Source organism: Vanacampus margaritifer, chromosome 6 (assembly GCF_051991255.1).
Source record: "Vanacampus margaritifer isolate UIUO_Vmar chromosome 6, RoL_Vmar_1.0, whole genome shotgun sequence".
NCBI lineage: Eukaryota > Metazoa > Chordata > Actinopteri > Syngnathiformes > Syngnathidae > Vanacampus > Vanacampus margaritifer.
The window spans coordinates 7,840,095-7,846,747 of NC_135437.1; the positions used below are offsets into that span (position 1 = coordinate 7,840,095).

The window sequence follows — 6,653 nt, forward strand, 5'->3', positions numbered from 1 at the left end:
TACAATCAACAGATTTTTTCCCTTAAAATTATACATTTTCTCAGTTTAAACGTTTAACATGTCATCTATGTTCTATTCTGAACAAAATATTGAAAATTTTAACTAATTGCATTCAGTTTTTATTCACAGTTTGTCCCAACTTTTTGGGAATTGGGTTTGTACTACTACTACCCCTACAACTATTACTATGCTTTCCTCTTCTTTGTATTTTTTGTCTGTGTGGATGCCCTGTGGCACCACAGTGCCTTTCACAGGTCAGTTTTGGTACTACAACAGACAGCGTGACCCAGTGTGCTGCGTTGGTCAACTCAAGTACACTAAATATCGTCAGAGCACAAAGCACACATATGGTAAATTGTTTTCAACCTTGTTGACACTCTAGGTGCGATAAAAGTAATTAGAGGCAGGACTGGGTGAGTTATTATTTTTATGTTTAAATTTTATAGTGGTAAACATAGCACCCCTTCAACGTTATTTTGACTTTAAAAGTCAAAGTTGAGGTGCATGTGTTTTTTCTTAAAGGGTATGGATTATTCGGGGAAAAAACTTTTTCCTTGACTTGGCGTTTCTCTGGTGTGTTTTCCCACCCACCAAGGGTGAAATTAAACAACAAATAAATAGAGAGCTTTCCCTCCATGGCATGCTCGCCTCGGCTGGGCCAAGATCCAAAGCACCCTTCAAGAGATGACGAAAGTTTGGCCGTGCTGGACTGTACGGCATCAAACACCTGTCTGACACCACGCAAGTTTACTTTAGCTAACAATCTTAGCTTATTACTTATTAGCTTATTACCAGTGGTTCTTAACCATGCTGGAGGTCCTGAACCCCAATACTTTCCTATGCACATTGACCTAACTTTATTTTTTTTATTTTATTTTTTAAATTCAAGACATAGGTAAAGTGAACAAAATATTTAGGGAGAGTAGCCTTTTCATCGAACCTGGCTCTCTTCATCTTTAAATCAACAAGTGTTGTGTTCTTTTATAACCCATCTCCATGCAGGTTAAGGAAGTGTTCCTAAAATTTTGCTAGTTCGCTAGCTGCGCTGGACTATAATAGATAGCATTCACATGACGTCATTTGCCCCGCATTGTGTGCCGTTCACGGGTCCATGGAATGTTGAATGGGAACGGACAAAGAAGTGTCCGGAATTGCAAAGATAAATCGAAAAGATTTAGAACCGAAAAAAGTCTACCAAAGTGTGTTCTGACCATTTTGATTAAGGTAAGTGTCATTGTAAGATGGTAAAAATGCTTTTACCATAATGCAATCGTGATATATGTGGCCGTGGCTAGCTCTGGCTAAAAATAGATCTGGTGGTAAAATGTTCGATTTTGAGAGCTCTCCAAATACCCTCCTTAAGGTCTCTCATTTTCCTTTGCCAGCAGCCCAAAAGTTGAAATTGTTGTACAAAAATAAGTGATGAATCAACAATGTTGTTGTAACATGCTAGCGCTAGTAGCTAGCATGGTCAGGGAAATAGCTAAGTTGGTTTAAAAATAACCCAAGATTCTTAACTTCCAATTCACAAATGATAAATGCACATAGCAACCAATAAAATCCCAAAATACAAAAGACGCAAGAATGACCGTGTTTTGAGAGCTATCCTACCTCAGAGCATACGTTGCCATGCAGTCCGGTCCGGGCAGTAACATCGGCAAATGTTTGTAACCCAATTGATTCCACTAATCAAATGTTTCAACGTGTACCGCTGCAAGTAGTGTTGAGCTAAATCTTCCTTTACGTGTTGCTTACACAAGTAACGTTAGGGGAAGCAATAACAAAAGATCATTCAGTGTAAACACAATAGAAACAAACACAGCTGAGTCTGCTGGAAAGTTGACCCGCCATGAGGGGCGGACCTCAACTCAACTCTATTTTTATTGAGTACTATAAAAATGGAGCCCAGGGGCAGCAGATACAATGAAATCAGCAGAGGCCCCAGAATTGCACCCTGCGGGACGCCATACGTTCTGTTATACATGTGAATTCAACTGTGTGTGCACTATGTTGAATAAAAAAAAAAAATGGTGGATCTAATGAGGCAGTGCCCCCTTCCCCCCAAATGAAGAGCCACCATAGACCATCTCTATACTAGTAGTTTGAGGAATGTACAAAAATGTACAAATACAGCACTCTTTCCTTTTGCATGCTGACGCAAAGCTGAGTATCGAGTGCGCTACTGAAGTGCTTATGTGGCAGCGAGATGTGCTAAAGAGGAAACCCTTAGTGAAAGTGATGAGAGAACGGAAACATGAGATTGAGTCACCAGCGCCAAGACCTACCTCATTGACCTCTTACTGATGATCATTAATACAAACACTATCTTACAAACAATGACCTTGAAGTTTAAAATGTGACATCCTGTCGTGCTCCGGGGGGCGCAGATAATCAATCACATTCATTAAGTTTACTCTACTCCTACAATTGCGTTCTACAATATTTGTGGGAATTGAAATAAAAATCTCATCCACATGACATGTAAATTCAGCCTCAGCTGTACTGCATGAATAATTAAAATATGCTGCATAGCAAATTGCTTTACAGGCTGAAGGAGCTAAATCTGGATTCGCGGCGACGGAAAATTACGCGACATGAGTACGCGGCATCACAACATCGAAGCAAGAATGGCAATCCCAGACAGTCATTCATGCTTAGACAAAAGGCCATTCATATCACGTTCGCATCTACGGTGTGCTCCAGCAACCACACAGAGCAGAGAGGGATGGATTAGTAATGAATCACCCAGGGAGGTGGACTGTTGCATCTCTCGCTGGTAACTCCCTCTTTGTCTCACACGCACACAAACACACACACACACACATATGAGTCAAGCGACATTAAAGGAATGTGAAAATACAAGGCTGATGAAGAACCAACCTGTTGTTCATGCAGGCTACATCGCAGTATCTTTTCGCAGCCAGGAGAGCACAGCAGCCATATGAACTAGAGGGGCTTCATCGCGCTATTGGTATTCACCTCATGTCGCACAACCACAGAGGTGGAGAGACCGAGGGAGGAGAGGGAGGGCCGGAACACTCATCCCCGGTCTTAAGTCCGGTTAGGATAAGTCCTCTTACCTGACTGAGCTCTCCTTCAAATGGCCATCTGGCGCTCTTCTCCCTCTGAGCCAAAGAGCAGCAGCCAAACGCCACCAATTCCGTTGCTGCTCCTCTGCCTGCTGGAGATGATGCGCGCTCGCTCGCATGCGAGGAGGAGACGGACCGAACGGCGACGAGGGTGAAAGATGCGCGCGAGGTTAGCCGAGGCCGAGGGGACTTATGTGGTGGGTGTTTGTGTGTGAGAAAGGACGCTAGACCAATGCGGTGGATTGGCTATTGTTTGTATCCTGGAGCAGAGTGAGATCCACAAGCGGCGGCTTCATCTAGGTATATGCAGCAAGAGGCTGTGCGGTAGCCTTGGCAACAGAGCAAGAACGAGCGAGCGCGAGTGAGAGAGGACCGAGCTAGAGCGAGAGAGGGGGAATGTGGATTCATCACATTGGGACATCGACAGTATCTTCCAAATAATGTATCCCTTTGTTTTATGGATATATTTTTTGAGCAGTATACATTTTCTAAATGGTTAGATAGATGTACGTTTGATTATACAGTAGGCCTACCTGTACGATTCATTGCTCACCATAAGTTGAAATTTGATGCACCCCACTCCAAAAGTATTGGAACAGTGAGGTCAATACCTTATTTTATTTTTATTTTTTTTGCATACTGAAGACATTGGGGTTTCAGATTAAAAGATGAATATAAGACCAAAAAAAAAAATCCGAATTCCACCTTTTAATGTACCGTATTGTTTTTACATTCGGATGTGTTAAACAACTCAAGACAGAACACCAATTGGTTAAAGCCACCCACCCACTCATATTGTCACATCAGTTGAAATGGTCAGTCAGTTTGTTCCCTTTCTGTGTTTTGCACATTTGTAACATTGATATATAATATTCATAAACGTTCCAAATATTTAACTCATTTACTGCCATGGACGGCTATAGACGTCAAAAAATCATTTGAACTATTTCTATTAGTTTGACATTTTTTCCCACTTTTTGTTAACAAGAGTATGAAAACATATAATTTTTTTTAAATTGTATTAGAACAGATATAAAATTTGTGATTAATCATGAGTTAACTAGTAAGGTCATGCGATTAATTACGATTAAAATTTTTAATCGCCTGGCGCCCCTAATTTTTAATAATCTTGTCTTAAAAAAAAAGAAAGAAGATGATTAGAAAAAAAAAAATTAGGGGCATCAGGCAATTAAAATTTATAATCGTAATTAATCGCATGACCTCACTAGTTAACTCACGATTAATCACAAATTTGATATCTGTTCTAAATGTACACCCCAAAGAATTCTAGGTTTTCATACTCTTGTTAACAAAAATGGGGGGGAAAATTTAACTAATAGAAATAGTTTAAATGATTTTTTAAAAGTCTATAGCTGTCAATGGCAGTGAATGAGTTAATACAGTATTGACAAACTCTAAGCTATATAATTAACACATGAATAAATGTATGAAATTTGAAATGTCATAATGTCATTTTATTTCACAGCCAGCAAAGAACCGTGACAAAACAGACATTATTTCAATAGATTTCACATTTTACTATTTCAAATAACATTTTCTTATTGTTTTACAGAAATAAATGGTCTAAAACAGAAGCTGCAAAAATACAAGTAAATGTAATGTGGACATATAGTCACACACACACACACACACACACAAAAAAAGCTCTTACGTTGTCTCCTTCACACCATTTGTGTGCCACTTCACTCAACATCCATATATCTTTCCCACATGTCACCATCCTTCGCAGGTCCAATCAGCCAAATGACCTCCTCTTTTTTCTTACTGTGCATCATTCTCATCCCTTTTAACATGACTTCACTTCTACTGTTGTGTGTGTGTGTACACAGACCCACACACAAGCCCATTCATGCAGGCAGGTTTGTATGGCTGCTGTACTGAGGTTACAAAGGGAGACATCTAGTGTTCATTTCTGTATTGACTTTTAGCCAGCTGCATGTATGTCATAATGATACTTTTAATCACGCCATCCAAAGTTATTGGCAATCTGGTTAACGTGTTAAAATCCTTTAAATAAATTCAGTATTTAGTGCAGACGCATACTCTTATTCTGAAAATTGTAGAAATGGATCACCAGACAAGGAATCAAGCTCCTCTCATGGCCATCTCAGTCCCCAGACATCAACCCCATTAAAAACGTGTGGAGTGAGCTAAAGAAGAGAGTTTGTGATCTGTATTAACTCATTCACTGCCATTGACGGCTATAGACGTAAAAAAAAAAATTCATTTGAACTATTTCTATTAGTTAAACATTTTTTTCTACTTTTGTTAACAAGAGTATGAAAACCTAGAAAAAAATTATTGTACATTTAGAACAGATATAAAATGTGTGATTAATCTTGAGTTAACTAGTGAAGTCATGTGAATAATTACAATTAGAATTTTTAATCGCCTGATGCCCCAAATTAAAAAAAAGAAGAAAAGATTATTAAAGATTTGGGGCATCAGGCAATTAAATTTTTTTTATTGTAATTAATCGCATGACTTCAATAGTTAACTCACCATTAATCACAAGTTTTATATCTGTTCTAAATGTACAGTAAAAAAAATCTAGGTTTTCATACTCTTGTTTACAAAAGTGGATTTTTTTTTAAACTAATAGAAATAGTTCAAATGAATTTTTGACGTCTATAGCCGTCAATGGCAGTGAATGAGTTAAATTTGGATGAGCGGTTACCGATACCAGATATCGGTATTGATGGCAACACTAGGCTTATTTTAAGATATCGGTACTCACAACAACGAGTGGTACTCATGTGGCAGTTTTATAATAAGGAACTAGAAATTAGATGCATTTTTAAAAAAGCCATTAATTTCATGCAAATTTAAGGAAAATGCTATATTGGGATATATCAGTCTTTCTTGTCATTGTTTTTTAGGGAAATTTTCTGTATCAAAAGTATTAGTGGTATCGTTTTGGTGACTACTACTGGGAAAAAAAGTGTTATTGAACATCTCTAGTATTAAATATTATATGAAATGTCATATGCAAATATGTCAGTTGTTGTGTGGTTATTATCTTCATTAAAGAAACTTGTTCAAAAATTGTAATAAAATAGAGATTTTTAAGGGGATTTTTTTTTTTTTTACTGAACTGTCAGTAAACACATTTCTTTTCAGTCTCCGTCATTAATTTTATGCCGTCACACATGTTGAGCAACAGAGGATGCCTAACACTAATCTACTGTACACTGTCACTCTTTGTAATTTACACTTTTTTTTGTCACAGAAATGAAAAAAAAGAGTGGCAAGCTGTTGGCCTATAAGTGTTAAAACTAAAACAAAGAGTGGGCACATGAGCAGAGTTAAGTGAGAGAATAAAAACTGTAACTGCATCCTAGTCTGGGTGTGACTTTGACAGGAAAGATGACTCCTTTGGACGCACTCCCAGTGAAGTGTTTGTGGAGCGGAAGTGGGACATTTTCAGGATTTAATCGCATTTTCTAACAGTGGCTGTTACTACGTGTGTGTGTGTGCGTGCGTGTGTGTGTGTGTGTGTGTGTGAAATAAAACAGTACATATCTAAATTGGTATGTACAAAAT

At 38.2% G+C, this 6,653-nt stretch overlaps 1 protein-coding gene across 2 annotated transcripts in view; it reads right to left on the reverse strand.

Annotated features, from left to right (window-relative positions):
- Positions 1 to 3,405, reverse strand: part of ptpn5 (protein tyrosine phosphatase non-receptor type 5) — a 29,090-nt gene extending 25,685 nt beyond the window's left edge. The window contains exon 1 of one of the 2 annotated variants that reach the window (XM_077568934.1): positions 3,081 to 3,405. The gene's annotated coding sequence lies outside the window, so the exon portion shown is untranslated. Of the gene's footprint in view, positions 1 to 2,880; positions 3,044 to 3,080 lie in introns of those variants that run through there. The other variant, XM_077568935.1, reaches the window with a different exon arrangement.
- Positions 3,406 to 6,653: the final 3,248 nt, after the last annotated feature.